The 21,109-nt window shown below is 39.6% G+C and overlaps 1 protein-coding gene across 2 annotated transcripts in view; it reads right to left on the bottom strand.

The window, feature by feature from the left end:
* Nucleotides 1–21,109, bottom strand: part of BASP1 (brain abundant membrane attached signal protein 1) — an 80,109-nt gene that overhangs the window by 21,856 nt on the left and 37,144 nt on the right. Inside the window, exon 1 of one of the 2 annotated variants that reach the window (XM_083357745.1) lies at nt 9,486–9,622. The exons of the other annotated variant lie outside the window; for it this stretch is intronic. The gene's annotated coding sequence lies outside the window, so the exon portion shown is untranslated. Of the gene's footprint in view, nt 1–9,485; nt 9,623–21,109 lie in introns of those variants that run through there. 2 annotated transcript variants of the gene reach the window in all.

Here is a 21,109-nt window from a genome sequence, read left to right as displayed (position 1 = left end):
AGGGCCTTGACACATGGCACAAATTTTGATATCAAGCTGGTGGAAGCTGTACATTTCAGGAGTACAGATCTCTTCACAGAGTGGACGGCTAAGAGACCCAGGAGACCTCAACATTATTAGTTCAAAGGTTATTCCGTGGCAAATGAAGAATAATATGGTGGTACCTTCACTCCACATACAGAAACAGATTGGAGTACTACTGGAATCTCACTTCCACATTAATTCACCTAAGGCTTATGATCAGTATAAACCAGGGGTCAGCAACCTGAAACAGTGAAAGAGCCACTCGGAACTGGTTCCCTCACAAAAGGAAAAACTGGGAGCCGCAAAAAATGTGTGCACATGCGTACATGCGCAGAACAGGGTTTGACTGAAGAGTGGAGCCAAGGCGAGATATGCACCTACCCTGCATATTTGAATTGATTGGTTGAACTTTTTTAGTCCCACTTTTTTTTTCTTTTTTCTTTTTGGACTGCACATGACAAAGGACTTGGAGCCGCAGGAGACAGCTGAAAGAGCCGCATGCGGCTCCAGAGCCGCGGGTTGCAGACCTGTGGTATAAACACTGCTATACCTAAAAGACTACTATTTGCTAAAATATTTGAATCGGAAATTTGAGCAAAAGGAAGTTGAAACCAGAGTTGGTGCAAAACCCAAGTTAGTAAATTCACAACTCAAGCTCCACAGTAAATAGGCACATTTTATAGTTTGCATGGATACCCAATACCATGTCTTTCCCTACACGGCATGCACTTTTTAAAGAGTTTGCTCTCCAAAGCAATAGAGAGTTAAAAGTTTCAACTTCACAGTCTGAGTTACTGGATTCTCAATACATCAAAGCAATACACAGTTATAAACATGTCACGAGGGATTTGTTTAATGTTCCATTCCACCACAGTTTCAAAACAAGACTTTTCCTCTGTAGTTTTAGGCATTACTGGATAATAGCTATGCACAGTTTCACACATTTCCATCATATGACTATTCCTTTTTTTCTTTTTTTGCCATTCTTATCCACAATTTGTGTATTGATCTCTGATATTTGGACTGGTTAATGCTGATATTTAATACTGATGTTTTTATTAACTTCAACTTAAGTTTTTAATGAACTGAAATGGCTGATGACTCCATGGTGAAGCTGTGAAAACATGACTTTCATGATTAAGCAAGCCCACAAGTGTAACTGTGGTACAATCATATCTTATTCATATTTATTCTTCAGCAAACTGATAAAAGCTCGTGTCCATATGTAAGTGCACAGAAATGGTCTCTGTCAATTTTATCCTGCTTCCTCATTAAATCCATGGACAGACAAGAATCGCTCTTAACTTCTCTTGTACAGGTAGTCCTCGACTTCCAACAATTTATTTAGTGACCGTTCAAAGTTACAACAGGATTGAAAAAGTGACTTATGACTGTTTTTCACACTTATGACCACTGCAACATTCCCATGGTCACACAACCAAAATTCAGATACTAGGGAACTGGCTCATATTTACGACGGTTGCAGTGTCCGGGGGTCATGTGATCGCCTGTGACCTTCTGATGAACAAAGTCAATGGGGAAGCCAAATTCACTTAACAACCATGATACTAATTTAACAACTTCAGTGATTCACTTAACAACTGTGGAAGGAAAAGTGGTAAAATGGGTGCAAAAACTCACTTAACAAATCTTTCACTTAACAACAGAAATGTTGGCCTCAATTATGGTCCTAAGCCAAGGACTACCTGTATTCAATACCAGGTAGCAAGAAAAATAACTGTACTAGCAGAAAACAGTTCCTGGCATGTTGGATTCCCATCAGTGCAAAAGGGTTTTTTAAAAAAACATATTGCAAGGCCTAATAAGGTAAAGATTGCTCCATATTTCTAGGACTGATCCTGCTTCTCTACAGTCTGCATTACCATTTAATTTGCCAGAGAGTTAAACTGAATCACCACCGCTTAAATTGTTTCTTGCTGTTGCTATCCATTATTAATAATCACTTGTATGTTTGCTATCCACTTAACAGCCTCTGCATCATACAAAAATATTCACCAATTTATTATATTTTATCCCAGCCTTCTTAATTAGTGTATGCAGTTCCCATGCCCCAATTTATCTGCATAGCTATCTTACAAGTAACCAAGTGAGCTTCATTAATGAAGTAAATGTAGAATCCAGGCAACCTAATTAAATTGTCATCCCCATACTGATTTCCACACAGAGAGATAAGGAGCGCTGCCCTTATTTCATGACATACAAATGGCATGCAGACATCAATGGAAGACTTTCTGAGGAGAAAAAAAAAGAACATGGAAGCAGGGGTCTAAATAGAACCTCCCCAAAATATGAAACATTGGGCAAAATTAGCATTTAGTTTTCAAATGAGGCTCTTGACAATTCAGTTGTTTTGTTCGGTTATGGCATAATGTTTCTCAGCTATCAACTCTCCATTTTTACATGGGACACTAAAGTCAGGAATCCAGCCTAGCGTTCTGCTATGTGAAGCCTTTGCACACCACTAAAATATGCTGAATTAATCTTATAGGCCATTCTCTTGTACTGGACTATGGGGTTTAGCCAAATATCACAACAAATTATTTAATTATCAACCTCCTCAATCCAAATAAGAATTAGGCTTATTACGTGTACCAGCAAATGTATTCCAAACTTCTTTTAAGATCAATATTTTTTTCTCTAATTGAATATGCTTAGTCCAACAGGGTATTATGCAATAACAACACAGTGCAGCAATATGGAGGACCACCCTTGTCTTTCCTGAAACGTCTTAGAGCTGAGTTTATTTATTTTATTTTTTTATTTTAATTCCATTTATATCCCGCCCTTCTCCGAAGACTCAGGGCGGCTTACAAGCTTAGCAGTAGCCTTCATTCTATGTATATGCCTGCTTGTTAGGGCTTTCACACACACCCCAAGCGGCATTATTACAAAGTCAGCTTAATTGCCCCCAACAATCTGGGTCCTCATTTTACCTACCTCGGAAGGACGGAAGGCTGAGTCAACCTTGAGCCTGGTGGGATGCGAACCTGCACTAATTGCAGGCAGCTGGTGTTACTTAAGGAGGCATCAGCCCACTGCTCCACCAAGGCTCTGTTTAGACGTTTCATTCTGCTGTCTGTGCAACAGAAAATTTTTATGAGAGCTTGTTTACCTTGTCTAGATTTGACCTACTTCGTCTGACTTTGCCAGCTGTAACATAACCTTATCTATTTTTATTAGATTTTGTCATCACTGAGTTGAGACTATGAGATATTACCAGCTTTCCAAGAGACAGTTTTCCAAGGTAGGTTATTAAATCTTCTAGGACTGAAGCCTCTATTCCCAGGAATTCATATAAGATTGTATCAAACTGGAATGTTGGAACACAGATTGGAAATAGGATGATTGCATGGATTTATTGCTTCATAAGCCCTTTATGTCGTGGGGCTCATTCTGTAGCCTAGAATGAGCTATGAAATGATCATCTTCTTTTCCCCATGGCAGAAAACTCTCGGTACAAAAAAGTCCTTAATTCATATCTGTAGGACTGTATTATCTAAAACTTATGTTAATAACCGGACAAATTTTATAAGTTCACTAAGAATGTGCAATCTCACATAATCCTTCCGTAATATACAATAGATTCTTAAGGACAGATTTTTCTTCTCAAATTTAAAAAAAAAATACTATCCATTACTTTAAATGTTTTATGGGAGAATTGCTTATTATAGATCTGTGGCAGCATCACAAATTCTAGGGCCAGATGTGTTTTGATTGGCAGAGTGTGTTTACATTTGCTTATAGTAGCTTCTCATTAAGAGTAAAGCAAGAGTGTAATAAATCCCAAGAGCTAAGCAGAAGGGAAAAGAAAAATTTACATTTAAAATTCAGAATGAATCACATACGCTGGCTATCTGCCTAAGTCAAACAAGGCATAACATCTGTCTCTCACTGATGTTTATCTCATAGCTTGCATAGTGTGAGATAGGATCCCTATACTTTGCAGATCAAAGCTCCCTCCAGGACAGAACCGATGATAAGGTTTCTACATTCCTGAAATCACATTCATCACAACTTACTTTCCAAGAATGATACGTCACTTTGATGAAAGGATGAGTTTGTTACAATGCTTTCCTTAGCCAGGGCATCAGCAGTGTGGTATGTGCCACCCCTCAATTAATTACCATGGGGAAAAAGTCTCTTTTTTTAACCATGCTGGAGGGTAGGCCATATAGCTAAGGAGTCTTTAGCAAAATGAATGGCATAACTCTAAAGCTGTGTTGTCACTTTATTTCATTTACATCGCCCAGATCACTTAGAGATAATCTTTGGGTGCAGGCTTGCATTACTGCTTACCATCTACTAATGGGCTTTTTAATGATTAAATTATGCTACTGACTGGGCAAATGTTACAGCATCATTAAGGGTTATCTTATGATACTTTTACGCCTAGATGCCTTCTTATAAAATCCCTTAGAATTACAAGTTGGCGGAGATGCTGAGCATTGTCACAATTCCCCACTCTGACATTAACTTCTAGATGAGAGATTAACTATCATACTAGCAGAACTGTGGCTACCTGTCTCCTTTGTAGGGGGGAAATGCAAAGGGAGTGTACCCACAGTTGAATCTGCTTGTTGTGCCAATGTTCTTTATTCCTTATCTGCTTACCATCGAAGCATCAGGCACTGAACACTTCATAGCAATACGATTTGATAAAACATAAATCAAATTCATCCCACAAATCCAAGCCATAAAATCCATTGTCTACTAAAACCACAGTTAATGTCAACATCCAAAACAGATGAACTATAAAGGCTGCCCAGAATAACATTAGTATTCTGAATAAAATTCTGATAAAAATTCGGATGCTTGAGAGTAGCCGCATCCCAGGGTCATGTGATCAGCTTCTGACAGGCAAAGTCAATCAGAAAGCCAGATTCACTTAACAACCATGTTACTAACTTAACAACTGCAGTGATTCGCTTCATAACTGTAGCAAGAAAGATCAAAAAATGAGGCAAAACTCACTTAACAAATGTCTTGCTTAGCTGCATAATTTTGGGCTCAATCGTGGTCGTATGTGGAGGACTACCTGTATTTGTTATTTTCAGATTTAAATAGTTGCCAAGCCAGAAAAAGAGAATGCTGGGTAGACTGGAGTTTGGTTTAATGCAGTAAAGCTCTTGTCTTGAGTCACAGCACACACCAGCTCCGACAACCCAAATCCATAACCCATGACAGCCAAAAGCACTCCAACAATTTTCTTTACATGTAATTTTTTTCAGAGCAAAAACCAATTAAAAGAATATACACTAAGCAGTCAAAGAGAAGTAGGGGTTTTTTTCCCCCTTCTGTTACAAAAGTCACAATTCTTCAATAAGACTAAAATCACTAATACTTGAAAATCAAGCATTTTCACAATTCTCAATATGGTGAGAAGAACCCTCTTTATACATTTAAGTCAGCCTTCCTCAAATGGACGCACTTCCAGATGTACTGGGACTAGAACTTCCATCATTCACAGCCTACATTTGTATTCATGATTCTGGTACACCTTGCTTAGATTGCTCGCTTTGCATTCCTCATTAAAATAACCTATTTTAAAATAAACTGCCCCACATACAAAACCGTGTAAATTGCTAAATCATTGCCTCAAGAATAACAAAAATAATAGAGTTGGAAGGGTTCTTGGAGGTCTTCTAGTCCAACCCCCTGCTCAAGCAGGAGAATCTATACCATTTCAGACAAAAATGGTTGTCGAGTCTCTTTTTAAAAGGCTCCAGTGGTGAAGTTTCATAATATTTTGTTACATTCTTTCTCTTTGCACTTAGGATAAATGAATGTCAAATGCTCCTCTTTATTATTTTTTTTTCTTAGAGCTGTGTAAGAAGAGTAATTCCTTGACAGAAGAGCTTAGAAGCTACTTTAGCAGGCGAGTGGGCTAGAATCTGTCAGGAAGCCAATAAACCAACAGCAGCCATTCCTAATTCATTTTTGCAGAATCTCTGGGAAGGAGGGGATTTGTCATGGAGGAAAGTACTCCTGTATCCAAATCATTCCTGGAGGTTTGCCATTCATGCCGAGTTCTTGTATATACTGGAAACCAACATAATCCACAGCTTTCTTTTGCATTCAAGGATTCACTTATGCATGATATCCCATTATAGCTAATTTTTAATGCCAGATTTTCTTCTAGGTTATGACTAAAACCATGGATTTTGCTTACACCAACAGAAGAAAAGAACACGCTCCTCCTGAAGGCTCAGAAACCCAGCCAGAGTTTCTTGCTTGTTTTGAAATGAGTTAATTTGAGAATCGAGTATCCAACTGCAACCAATGGAGTATAAAATCTATTCTATTCTATTCTATTCTATTCTATTCTATTCTATTCTATTCTATTCTATTCTGTATGACTTGGGTCTTTGTTATTTTAGGCACTAGGTATTGAATGCCACTCGTATGAAACAGTTTACAAACAAATATAGGTCACAGAAGAGAACTTGAAATGCCTGGTAAAATATGTGTATTTTTTAAAAATAAAAAAATAAAATAATAAAAATAAAAAGTATTGAAGGATTATGAATAGTAGGAATAACATGGTTTTCTGCATGGTATTTGGTTGCCCTTTGCTGTTCACAGCACAGTATAACAAGGCAGAACTTTCTCTTCCAATCCAAACAAGGTTTATTTCCCATTCCATTTCTGAGTTTCAAGTATTACTATTGCTTGTTCTCTATTCTATTTCCAGTGTGCTTACACAATGAAAAGTGTACTTACACATACTCATATAACTAGTGTGCATGGGTGATGTGTTCAACTGAATTGAAAAAAGACATTTTGAACTGGTTTCATTCTAGCCTATTATTATACTGTAACGCTCTTCTAAAATTTATTTATTTATTTATTTATTTTATTTTATTTTTATACCGCCCTTCTCCCGAAGGACTCAGGGTGGTGTACAGGGCAATACAATAAAATACAATATATAAAAATTAAAAGAAATATTAAATACAACAGCCCAATTCAATAGATTAATACAAAGCATTAAAATACCCCTAAACCCATCAGACCAGGCCGGCTTGTTCAAATAAATATGTTTTTAGGTCACGTCGGAAGGAGCGAAGGTCGGGAGCCGTCCGGAGCTCCACCGGTAAATGGTTCCAAAGGTCTGGCGCACCCACAGAGAACACCCTCCCCCTGGGGGCCGCCAGTCGACACTCTTTGACCGACGGCACCCTAAGGAGGCCCTCTCTGTGGGAGCGCACTGGATGAAGGGAAGTTGATGCCGGCAGCAGGTGCTCCCGTAAGTAACCCGGACCCATGCCATTTAGGGCTTTATAAGTCGTAACCAGCACCTTGAATCTTACCCGGAGGACAACCGGAAGCCAATGCAGCTCGCAGAGTAGAGGTATTGCATGGGAGTATCGGGAAGCCCCCACCACCACTCGCGCGGCTGCATTCTGCACCAGCTGGAGCCTCCGAGTAGTCCTCAAGGGCAGCCCCATGTAGAGAGCATTGCAGTAGTCCAAACGGGAGGTCACGAGTGCATGAGTGACTGTGCGCAAGGCATCCCGGTCTAGATAGGGCCGCAACTGATGCACCAGGCGAACCTGGTGTGCTTAATAAGTCTCTTGGAGGAATAAAAATATTGTTGCAAGTTAACAAATACCTGTGGTTACAGTGATATAATAAATTACGGACTGGACAGGAATAAGATGGCCTAGAATAGCAGAATGGATAACAGACCAAATAGTATTACAACAAAGCTAAATATAGACTAATATTTGATACATCTCTCTTGTTTGGGACTCTTAACAGTCTGACAAGCAGGCTGAATGAGACTGAGAGCGGAGGAAAAGATTAAATCAGAAAACCGGATTGTCACACATGCACTCGTAATGTACAGATACTATATTACTGACTGGGTTGAAATGATGCTTAAACAGATGAATCTGGCCTGATCTAGCCAACTGGACCAATAGAAAGCTGATCTTCTGACAGATGAAACTCTTCAAAGAACTTCGAGGCATTGTTTACCTTAAAGAATCTTTATTTGAGTAGCACAGCATCGGCACTAACATAATCGATGCCAAAAACTGAGTTCCCTTCCCCTGAACACATAGTATTAAAGCACAATTCCCTCTTCCAGTTAACTGTCATAAATCACATTCCCCAATTAGTTTGAAACCAGGGCTTCTCCGCGCGAGTTCTCCAGCCCGGCCAATTCTTATCATCTCTTATTTCAAGAACCTTGGTTCTCATCACACTAGGTTCAGTGTTATTATGTCTAGCTAGACTCTCATGCACATTCTCCCCTCCTCCCCAGCGTCATCTAAGTCTAAAAGCAAAAAGGAGAAAATGGTTGCATCTCCATCTGTTGTCAATGCAAAAACATCTGATGTTAGCAAGCATGGACAGCAAAGGTACAGAGATCCCAGGGAAGCTTGCAACAGGCAAACTGGAGATTCTAAGAAGTATTATGTGCCAGCAAGTCAGTATCAACTCTTAACAACCACACAAATAGATTTTGTCCATGATCATCTGTCCCTAACTAAGTCCTTCTTCCAATGGCACACCCATCATTAGTGGAGCTGATTCTGGTCTTCTCCTTTTCCTCTTTTTCTTCCATCTTTCCCAGCATCAGGGCATTCTCTAAACAGCTAGATCTTCTCGTAATGTGCACTAAATAAGATAATTTCAACCTCGTCATTTGTCTCAAGTGAGAACTTTGGGTTGATTTCTTTGATGGTCCATTGTTTGTTTCCTTGGCTGTCCTGGTATTCTCCGGGGCTTTCTCCAACACCAAATTTCAAAAGTGTCAATACTCATCTTACCCTGCTCCCTACCCTATCACTAAACAACAGTATAAAAATATGAGTGTGCTTTTAGATTTTTTTTTCTTCTGGAACTCCAAATGCTCAGAGGTATGAAAACATGGGTTTCAAATATTGCCTTCTGTATATGGGAAATAATTGGATGGAATATTAAAAATTTCAGCCAAGACATATAGGGAATCCAGCAATGTCTACGGAGATTCTTAGTCTTCCTCAATGGAAAAAAGTCCCATTTGCCTTTTGAAAAAATCATCTTACTGAGAATCCAGCAATGATATGAACAGTAAAAAATAAAGTGATTCTGACTTACATCTGTTTTATCAGAGCTGACAATAATAAAAGGATATGAAACGTTATAGTCACATAGTGACACAAACCTAGTGGAACAAAAACTTAAGCATCAGACAATGGACAATTGATACATCCTTTCAAAGCATGGAATGATATGATTAATACTGATGCAAACATGACCCCCCAAAAAACTAGATAATTCCGAAAAACTCACTCCAAATTTTAAATGTATGATTTTTAAACTGAAGTTAACTTATTAGACACAGCTCAGATTTCAGTTCAGGACACAAGAATCTCTTGTATTCAATTCTGCTTAGTTTTCCATTGGCATTATCAGCAGTTCATGAATCATAAAAAATTAAATGTAAATACCAGCTGGAGGGGATATGATATTGTGAGGTTTTCAGTGGTTCAGGTTTCCTTGATTTTTCAGTGGTTCCAATTTCCTTAAGCCACTTTAACTCTGATGTGCTTGAAAAACTAATTCCATTGAGCTTGGATACCATGAAACATCTGGATAATAATTACAAAAATACAGAAATAGAAGCAAATGATTATATGTACTTAACCACAAAGCAAAGTATACAATGGACTCTTACATTTTTCAGCCATCCTCTGAGCTGAGACCCATCTGAAATTAGATCATCTGAAGTGACCATACACTGATTCATATTAGTAATTTAACCTACAAAATGGCTCTGCTGAATTCTTTCAAGCCTGTGATTAGGTCATTTACTAGCCAAGATACAAATAATAAATTCCCTTCAATCTGTATCATGTGGAACAGCTTTTTTCAACCCTGTATTCTCCAGCTGTGGGCTAGAATAGTTTTCCTGTTTAAGACATAATACTTTAAGTTTTCTGCATTCTATAGATGGCTTCATGTGATCCTCTCCCACACTTTTACAAAACAGTAAAAGGACAAAAGATCACATGTATAGTTTTGTGTCTCATTGCTGATGTGCATTTTGGTTAAATTCCTCCAGCAGCTGCTTGTTTAGCAACATCTACTGCAGCAACTTTGAACAACGTATATTGAAGATATATTGTAAGAGGATGATCACAGAGAGGCCACAAATAGGGCATGAGGTGAGCAGCTAGTAACTAGAACATGCCACAAGCTGCTGTTGATCAGCAGCCATTATTGGTAATAGACCATTGATAGTCTGTTTTTTCATAATTTATGTAATTACCTTTAATACTTCCCAAGATCTTGAGCAAAGAATTTTCTTCCAGTCATTTAAATAGAAGTAATGTATCTTCTAGGTCCTCCTATTTGCAGAGAACTCCTCAATAGTATCTGACCTAGCTCAGAAATCTTTCTTTCCTTATGTTTTGTATGCCATTAAGGATAGGGAAGCCCTAAACAAAAGGAGACATCCCTTACTCTGTCCTCTACTACAGGGCTTTTCAAACTTTTCACTCATTGTACCACTTTTAGGATATGGCAACATCCGAGTACCACCAGTTGCCTAGCTCCAGCCATCTCTTGCTTAGGCTTGTGCGTTGCTGCCACCAGTTCAGCTCATTCCTTTCCTCCACTACCACTTTGCTAGGATGGTCACGTACCACCTGCCAGGTGGTACCCGTACCACTGGTTGAAAAGCCCTGCTTTACTAGAGTCACAGAATGGCCTTGGGCTAATTAATACTATTAATTCGATTCTGAATCTGAAAACAAGAAGCACATGGACCTGTCTCATAGTTCTGCTGGGGAGATGAACAAGGTTAAGGATTATAAATGAAAAAGACATAGGAAGTATACATCATAATTTCTTTATAGATTGAAATACTGCTCAACTCTGCATCCTATGAACTCCAAACATGAATTTGTTGAAGTCTCTGAAAGAATGAAATGCCTCTGAAAGCAGAATTAGGCCAAAAAGTAAGTCCTCTGTATGCTCAAATCTGTTCTGAGTTTCTAAATTTAAAGTTAATCCTCTTTCAAACAAAGTATTTTAAAGAAAAAGAAAAAAAGCAGGATTGCATGAACCTTCCAATCTTGTAAACGCACCTTGGGCTGCATTTTTCAAAGTCTATAGAAAAACTGTACTAATGCCAATCCAAGATTTATATTTTTCCTTTCACAAATGGCAGTAAACTGGATTAAAGTAACCCCACAAAAATCAGATAAGGAAGTGAGAAGGGAAGCACTAAGAGTAGAATGACATTCTTGTGGTTTCTGAACATGATAGATTGGAGCGTAGTGTTGGCCTACTTCAGAGGAGGAGGAAGGCTAGGAGGGAATGAGATTCTGATTGGTCCATTTCTTTCCTATCTCCATCTTCTACTCCAAGTCAGGATGCAAGAGGAAAAGGTAGAGATATGGGCTCTGCTATTTAATTTACCACAGGAAAGTGCCTGCAGTGATTTCGGAACACTGTTTTTAATGTGGAGGGAAAGGTGCCAAGACCTAGACAAAACAAAACATGGTTGTAGCTTAGCTGAACAGCATATGCTCTCTGTTTGTGTGGCTTCATTTGGCTATGGACACTTTGGTTCAAGAATCAATTTTATTCCACAAGAAGTGGCAAAGCCAGACACTGAAATGACTATAATGCCTAGCAGAATACAGAAGATGACAGTCTAAAGATGAAGATTCATATGAGATATTAGGAAAAACTTAAGAGCTGCCAATCAGGGAAATATAATAATGAAGTGGCTTCTTCCCCTTCATTGGAGACTTTCAAACAGAAAATGGATAGTCATCTATCAGAGATGGTGCCATGACTCCTGCAATGTGCAGGGCCTGTATAACCTCTTAGGTCAATTACAACCCTATGATTCTACGAGTATGAATTGTGCAATTTATTTATATGATGGTTAAAGAAAACTCCCCAAACTCCCACTGCCACTTGATTTTCAAATCATTACCTAGATGGCTGCCTTACATGGTTACCTGAACATTAGCTAATTTAAAGCATTGGTTGAAATTTAGCGTAAATCAAAGAATTCCTGCTTCTAGCACAAACCATCTGAGCACCCTTAGTATCTTTGAGATTGTCTATTTTATCTCTACTTGATACAGGAATCTTGGTTCCTCTATTAACATCCCAAAGAAACTGAGCCGTTCTGCCTCCTCCTCTGGGATCTTCTGCCCGGGTCCTGACCAAACCTCCCCACAGGTCCCAGGCTGAGGAATAGAATAGAATAGAATAGAATAGAATAGAATAGAATAGAATAGAATAGAATAGAATAGAATAGAATAGAATAGAATAGAATAGAATAGAATAGAATATAGAATATAGAATATAGAATATAGAATGGACCTTGGAGATCTTCTAATCCAGCCCCTCCCCCACTCAAGCAGGAGAACCTATCCCTGATGTTTCTCTTCATACCTTGAAATTAAATGGCAGATTCTTTTATCTGGTCACAGCTTCAAAGCTACATTATCATAATCTTTGTTCTGAATCCTATAACAACCCTTGAGGCAAGGTACTATTTGTCCTGTTTTTCTGCTTGGCACCAGCATGTTTGTGAATTTTATTCAGCTTTAATATTACTTGGTCTTCAAAACAATTCTTTTGACCCCTACTTTATACATTTTGTGCTCTGTGTGCTTTTCTCATATTTCCAGAGCCATGGTCCACGTTTTTCCCCTCTGACTTTTCTGTATGGTTTGCTTATAGAGATCCACTAATACACAAACACCAAAGCTATGCCTTTTGGCACAAAATCCAGTTCCATGCATAATACCATGGAGGTTGCCTGCTTCTAATTCTGGTGCTCTGGAAAGGACTTAAATCTAAGCCTGAACAAAAAAAATTTTTCAGAGATCATGCAGGATATTTAGAGCACCTCAGAAAGATGCCATCAAAGGTTCTTCAGCAAGTACAACCCTTTAGCAACCTCCGAGTCTGTTTAAACCGGCTTGTTGGAAGCCCCAATGAGACTTCAGTCAAACCTTCCAACTCTACAAATAACTTTAGTGTCAGTCCTGCAAATGGATATATGTTCATCCAAAGACTCTGTACAACAGTATTCTTCATTTTGTCTAAATGTCTGGAGGATTCCCCCCCCCCACTCTTTGAAAATCATGACTTAAGACTGAGAGACTACAGGGTAGGCTCTGCTTGTGGTGAGTGTCTGAATTCTCATGTAAATGTGTTCTTTTATGTTCCCTTTAGTCTAAATCAATATTTTTCTCCTTTTCTATGTTATGCCTTTGTTTTCTGCCTTGCCACTTTCTTCTACTGATTATCTGACAAGTGCTAACTTTTCCAATATTTCCTTTTTTATTGAATGCTTACACACACACCCCACGTATATATGATTTTATTTGTTTACTTCACCGATTTTAGTTGCCACCTGACTTCCAGGTGTCTCTGGGAGGCTTACATTTTAAAAGTACAAATAGTAAGAGTGAAAGGGGGGGGAAATGCACACTGCATATAGCTAGTAAAAATCAAAACCAGCACATTACCAGAAAAAGGCAACAGATGCTCGACAAGGTTCCTTAACCCCAGCTGTGGCAGCAAAGCTAGAGGCTTTTGGAACGGCTGCAGAGTGGAAGCCATATGGGATGGTCCTGTTTATCATCTGTTTGGATAAGTGGCATGACATTGGGAGAGGCTCTCCCCAGCCTCCAATTGCAATCCAAGTAAAAGCCAATCATCCAGGCCATGGAGGAGATAAGAAGCTATCACTTTCTCTCTCATACTGCATGGAGAAAAACCCCTCCACGCAGATCAAGCATTGCCAGATCTTCCTGAATAGGACCCCTTGGCTAAACACAGTAGGAATCACTCCTATCTGACTTGCTTGGAGAAGCTTCAGTTGTCAAGCAAGGTGCCAGGCTTATTCAACGGAATCATCCCCACAAGGCAAAGAAACAAAATTTCGCAGGTGCTGCAAGGGAAATGTTGAAAAAGTAATCGTAGCTGTCTATCATTATCCCCTTTAAGGTAACTTCATAGCATGTGAGAATCAAGGGTTTATGGTAACCCAAGACTCATTGTTAAATGTCTGCTTATTAGCCAATTCATATAAAGCCTTTGTGCCCTGATACAAAGGCAGGAAGCTTAAGTCTGTAGTCCTTTTAAGGAGGAGAACTTTGAACTCCTATCTGAAAAGTCCAGGCCTGTTCTCTGGTTGTCACTGCAATGAAATAGAATCAATTCAAAATTTGTCTTAGCAGAAACAAAGGTGAACTAATAGGGCTGTCCAAAGATTAATAATAGGATCATTTTTACAAAAAGCTAAGGCAAACAATACCTGCTGAGACATCCTTTTTACATTGTCAAAATAAGAAAGAACTGTGCTAATCCAGACTCCCTGCCTTACGTACATACTGAAAAGCAACTGCAGGCAGACGCTCAAGATTTTATTTATTTTGAAATAACAGTTTGCTATTAAAAAGGAAACAAAAATGTGAATAGCGGGCAGATATGCACAAAACCTATCACAGTTGTGAAAGTTTGTAGTAAAAAAATTGAGTATAATTGTGTGCAAAAAGTTTTGCCCATTAGATTTGAGCACCCTCCAAACTGCAAGTAGATGTAGAAATTAAGGCATACAGATAAATATAAGCCTGAACTGGGGGGGGGGGGAGAGAGGAGAAAGAGGAACATGTGATATCAGACGTGACAAAGTCAGCTAACATGAAAAGGTACTATAGTTCTATTTTATATCTGGTCTTCTTAAGCATCAACCAGTTCAGTTATGCAGCATTGGTTACAAACAGAATATATATATATATATACACATACATACATACATACACATATACATACATATATATATATATACACACATATATATACATATATATATATATATATATATATATATATATATATATATATATATACACATATATACATACATATATACATATATACATACATACACACACACACATATACATATACATATATGTGTGTGTGTGTGTGTGGATAGATAGATAGATAGATAGATAGATAGATAGATAGATAGGCCGGTGTGTGGTGTAGTTGGTTCACATAGTGTGGTGGGATGGAGGGTTTGTTGTCACTGTGTGTTGGGGGGAGAGAGCACAGGGGGAGGCTCAGCTAATCTCAATGTACACATGTTGTACTTTGACAATAAAGGTTTATTATTTATTATTATATAGATATATAGATAGATATATAGATAGATATAGATAGATATAGATAGATATATAGATATATAGATATATATACACTTCTCCCAGAAGAACGAAGCTGAAGCCACCAGCCTGAGGATGACGGATGAGATTTCGTCGAAACGTTGCTCTTACACCTTCAATTCTACGTGGGGAAAAACCCGAATGACCAAAGATCCACATACAAACACCCGCGGTGTCTGTATGTGTAGATCTAGAGTCTCGGGTTTCTTCCCGCGTTCCTTTCATCTTCAGAAAGTTGTGGCGACGTTTCGACGAAATCCCATCCGTCATCATCAGGCCCCCTTGATGGTCATCAACTCAGGCAGTTTGCTTGCTTAAGGGGACTGCCATTCTATCTCCTTGTCCATATTCTGAGCCCCAACAAGGGAAAGGAAAAAAACCATCAACACTTTCAGTATATCAGTGCTGGAGGTGAAGGCATATTTTGCAACAACAAGAAAGCAATCGAGAGATTTGAGGTACTGAGCTGTCATTGGGCAGAAGAAGACCAGTAAGACACAATATAAATAGGCGCTTTCCTTATGGCACGGTTTGCTGTGAAAAGCTTTGGAAGAAAAGTAACATTTCTCGAATGCTGACCTTTCACTTTAGTTCGGAAATTATATCATGAGGGCAATCAGAGTTTTCCTGTTCCGGTCATAAAATTCTGGCCAGAGGACTGGAATGTGTGGAATGTATTCCAAAGTAAAGCACCCTAGGGAGAAATCCTAAATGCAACTATTACGGCTAGTGGATAGCTGGGAGCAGAGAGTAGCATTACCTTACATTCCAAGCATTCTGATGCCAGAGCATTAATTGATTGCCACATTAGCTGACACAGGATCAGCCTAAGGCCAATGGCCTTTTAAATGGAAAATTTAATAGGAGGGAGAAAAGAGATTTTTAAAAGAGTGATAAGTGCAAAATGGGATTTATTGACAATAAAGTAAAACCCTACACCTTTTGAGCTACAATAAGCTCAGTCAGAAAATCTTTTACAGGAGCTGTGCTTTTGAGCATAAGCTTCTTTGAATTAAATATCCCTCTGTAAAGAGCTTATCCGAGCTTTGAATGAGTTGGGTTCCTGCTTTGTGAATAAATTCCAGTTCTTTTGATCTGTACTGATTGGGTGTTTCATGCATACAGTGCTACGGATCAAAACAAAACATCTCCACAATAAAATATTACTAAATTATTTCAGCTTGGTCATCATAAGTTTTTCAGGCTATTTCCTGGCATTCAAATTAAATAATTCGCTCAAGTCTCTTTTTTCTTCTTCTTCTTCTTCTTCTTCTTCTTCTTCTTCTTCTTCTTCTTCTTCTTCTTCTTCTTCTTCTTCTTCTTCTTCTTCTTCTTCTTCTTCTTCTTCTTCTCCTTCTTCTTTTTGCAGGGGGGGTGGGGGTTTCCTAAGCAAAAAAGATTCCTGGAACAACAACATTCATTTTCCATTTTACTTTTAAATGGTGCAAAGCCAAAAACTCGTTTAAAAATTATTGCCTGATTAATTTATAAAGCAGGAATAAGATTCATGTTTTGTATCAAAAAGTGAACACAGTAGGGAGGAGAGCAAACTGATCCATTCTTTGCTTCTTCTTATTGCATTTGACCACTTTGAAAGTCTTTTATTTCTTTGAAAAGGAGTCTGGCTAGAGAAACCAGACAGCAAAATGAACCTCACACCAAATATATGACTAAAATGTGAAGCACATATCCCAAAATGTTGTTTTGTTCCAAATCTGATGTGATATATGGCATTGAGCTTGGTATTAAATAAATGTTATTAAACAAATAACTATTAAGGGATAGAGGGAAGAAAATATGTCATTCGGATCACTGGGAAAGGGGGGCATTAAATCTTTATCCAAAGTCAGGTCACAATTAGAATCAAGACTCATGCAAAAAAGTGGGGTCTTTTTTCCTTTCACCATATTCTTGTCCCCCACTGCGATGCAGGATTATTTCAATCCCTAATCCACCACTCCACAAACATGTATGCATGTATGTGTTGCCATCTCTCAGAATTCAGCGCTGAACATTGTTCAGCATATTAGCATTGGTTAATTGGTTTAAGCAAGACAGGATGCCAGTGAACTAAAATTAAGCTTCTAAAGTTTCGGCTATACTGATTTAAGTTTACAAAAACCACCTACCAAACAAAAGTGCAGCTGAAGTTTACACTTGACAGAAAAAGAGGAACTTTAAAAAAAACCCAAAAGTGTCCATAAAAGGAAATTTGATCCACCGCTTGCCTGCCTGCACAAATTTGACCCTAGCTCTTCAATTCATATAGCTTCAACAAGTAAGTGCAGAGGGTATGTGGCAGTTCTTATACTTCTACTGAACAAAAGGCCGGTCCAAGTATTCACTTTACCTGCTTACACATGAACAGACGGCATTAGCCATCTGGCCCCCTGACCTTCCATGCCCCAGTCTCACCCAAATGTTTAAACATTTGAAAACAAAAGCTGACAAACCACACTGCAGCTGCTGCTGGTTTTCTGAGCTGTCTAAGAGAAAATGCATTCCAAATGCACCGTGAGAATTGTGGGAAAGTAGTCTAGGGGTAACAGCAGGAACATGGCTAGAGACTTTGGAATAGAACATCTGGCAGTAGTTAGAAGGGATCCAATGGTATACATTTAGGATTTGGGGGCTATGGAAGGGGGGGTTGTGTCTTAAAAAAAAAACAGACTCTAAACCTTTGACCAGGAAGTCTGAAACTGAGTCCATTCTTCATGGTTTGTCTTGTATCCAAGGTTGTATAAAGCAGAGGTCCCCAACCTTTTGGGCACCAGGGACCGGTTATGTGGAGAGAGGTTTTTTCCACAGACCGGAAAGTGCGTGGGTTTTGTCTGCTGCCAGCATCCCACAGATGGGGCTTTGCTTGTTTGTGTGGACCGGTTGCTGGCATGCCGCGGCCTGGTACTGGTCCACGGACCAGGGGTTGGGGGCCCCTGGTATAAAGCACTTCATTGCAAAAATGTGTAGGAATCTTCCATCTTCATCCGCTTAATGACCAAATAATTTTATTTGTATAATACAAAAATGCATTTACTATATGATATGATTTTATGCATGCATAGATATGTTTGGTGCTACTGTTTCTCTCAAGCCTGCAGAAGCAGCTGTGTGTGTGTGTGTGTGTGTGTGTGTGTGTGTGTGTATCTACCAAGTCAATTTTCACAAATCCTATACATTCGATCAATCAATCAGAAGAGAGCTGGAAGGGACCTTGGAGGACTTCTAGTCCAACCCCCTCAAGGAGGAGACCCTATACAATTAGAGACAAGCGGCTACCCAGTCTCTTCTTAAAAACTTCGGTGATAAAGCACGCACAACTTCTGAAGGCGATTCATTCCACTGGTTAATTGTTCTCACTCTTAGGAAGTTCTTCTTAATTCCACTTTGCTTCTCTCCTTAATTAGTTTCCCTCCGTTGTTTCTTGTCCTGCCTTCTGGTGCTTTGGAAAATAAGCTGACCCCCTCTTCTTTGAGGCAGCCCCTCAAATACTGTAATACTGCTATCCTGTCACCCCTAATGCTTCTTTTCTCTAGACTAGCCATACCCAGTTCCTGCAACCATCCTTCATGTTTCAGTCTGCAGGCCTTCAATCAACCTAGTTGCTCTTCTCCACAAACATAATTTCTTGACACAATTGTGGGGTAAACGTTGCTTTCCATATTAAAGGTGTTTGGTGTAAGCCGTATAACATCAATGTAATCTGGTTGCAATTTGGACCATCAAGAATAAATGGAAATATTTGCCAGAGGCAAGGCAAGACTTCCCTCCCCGCAACCTGAGCATTTACAAAGTAATGGAAATGTCAGGATGCTGGAGAACTTCCTTTCCTTTCCCTTCCCTTTCCTCCCCTCCTCTCCTCTTCCTTTCCTTCCCTTTTCTTCCTCTCCTCTCCTCTCCTCCCCTCCCTTCCCCACATATGCACACCCCCATATCCAGATTTCTGCAACTGCTTGAAAGACTTTGAGGCCAAAACAGTGACTAACCAGACAAAGCCTCTCTCTTTCTAGTCTACATTTTTATAGACTAGACAAGATAACTGGATCTCATTTTCTAGAAATTAAAAAAATGGAAACTTTAAAAGATATGCCAACTATCTCAAAACCAATACGGTATGTTCCCGGTGTGGATACTTATCTAAAACATAGTTAGCTTGCCATACACAGAGTCGTCATAAATAATCTTGTAGGACAGCACACTCTGCCTAGGACCAGCCCTGTCTTTTCCTGGAACATTTTGAAGCATTTTTCCCCATAGCGCGCTACTTGGTAACCAGCTTAAAATACCTAAAACAATAGTGAATGGGAGCGCTGTCACTAAAATGTGCCAGTCATAAGAAGAAAAGTGCCAGCGAGCTGAATTATGACTTGCGCTATGTAAAATAACCTAAGTACATAATTTGTATTGTCTGTGCAATAAATGATACAAGCAATATATCACTGTCCCCACCCCCACTCCCACCCCCGCTTGGCCCTCCCAGAAATGCCAATGAGTTTGGATGAAAGCTTTATGGCTGAACCCTTGGATGCTAAGATGATACCAGTGAGGATGGGGGGGGGGGTTTCCCTCCAAATTAAGGTACCACCCTCTCACTCGCAGAATGACTCTGGGCAATTTACAGCATACAAGATGCTTTGCTATATAAGATGAACTAGCTTCAACACAGTTAGTCAAAAACTACCTAGCATATTTTGAACACTGGAAACCTGAGCCTACGGATGTATTTTTCACTAATGTACGTGGTTGTATATTATATTACTTATTATTATTATTATTATTATTATTATTATTATTATTATTATTATTTATTTATTTATTTATTTATTAGATTTCTATACCGCCCTATTCCCAAAGGACTCAGGGCGGTTTACAGGGCAAAATAAAAACAGATAAAACAGTACAAAAATTAAGATAACGTTAAAATTAAAATAGGATTAAATAACAATAGCCTAAATTTAAAATTTGGATTTAAAATTTAAAAATTTTAAACCCCTCAGTCCAGGCCAGATAAATCAAACAACCAGGTTTTTAGGTCCCGGCGAAACGAACGAAGGTCGGGGGCAGTCCGGAGTTCCACAGGCAGGTCGTTCCACAGGGCAGGCACGCCCACAGAGAACGCCCTTCCCCTGGGGATCACCCGCTGGCACTCACTGACCGGCAGCACCCTAAGGAGGCCCTCCCTGTGGAAGCGCACAGGACGATGGGAGATTGATGCTGGCAGCAGGTGCTCCCTAAGATAACCCGGACCCATGCCATTTAGGGCTTTACAGGTCATTACCAGCACCTTGAATCTAACCCGGAGGGCAACCGGAAGCCAATGCAGCTCGCGGAGAAGAGGTGTTACATGGGAGTATCGGGACATTCCCATCACAACTCGCGCGGCCACATTCTGCACCAGCTGAAGCCTCCGAGTGGTCCTCAAGGGCAGCCCCATGTAGAGAGCATTGCAGTAGTCTAACCGGGAGGTCACGAGTGCATGAGTGACTGTGCATAGGGCATCTCGGTCCAGATAGTGTCGCAACTGGCGCACCAGGCGAACCTGGGCAAAAGCCCCCCTGGCCACGGCTCCTATATGATCTTCCAAAGTGAGCCGTGAATCCAGGAGGACGCCCAAGTTGCAAGCCCTATCAATGGGGGGTAACACTTCACCCCCCATAGTTAAAGATGGACAAAACTGGTTCATCCGAGTTGCCGGTATGCACAGCCACTCAGTCTTGGTGGGATTGAGTCGAAGCCTGTTCCTCCCCATCCAAACCCGGACCGCCTCTAGGCAACGGGACATCACGTCGAGGGCATCGCTGGGTTGGTTATATCATTCTGTACGTTGAATGACAGCTTCAGTTCCTTCTTTTCCTCATGGCAAGATGGTC

The sequence above is a fragment of the Vipera ursinii genome, assembly GCF_947247035.1.
Source record: "Vipera ursinii genome assembly, chromosome: 3".
Classification (NCBI taxonomy): domain Eukaryota; kingdom Metazoa; phylum Chordata; class Lepidosauria; order Squamata; family Viperidae; genus Vipera; species Vipera ursinii.
The sequence above is the reverse complement of the archived record's forward strand: the minus strand, read 5'-3'. Positions and strand labels throughout refer to the sequence as shown.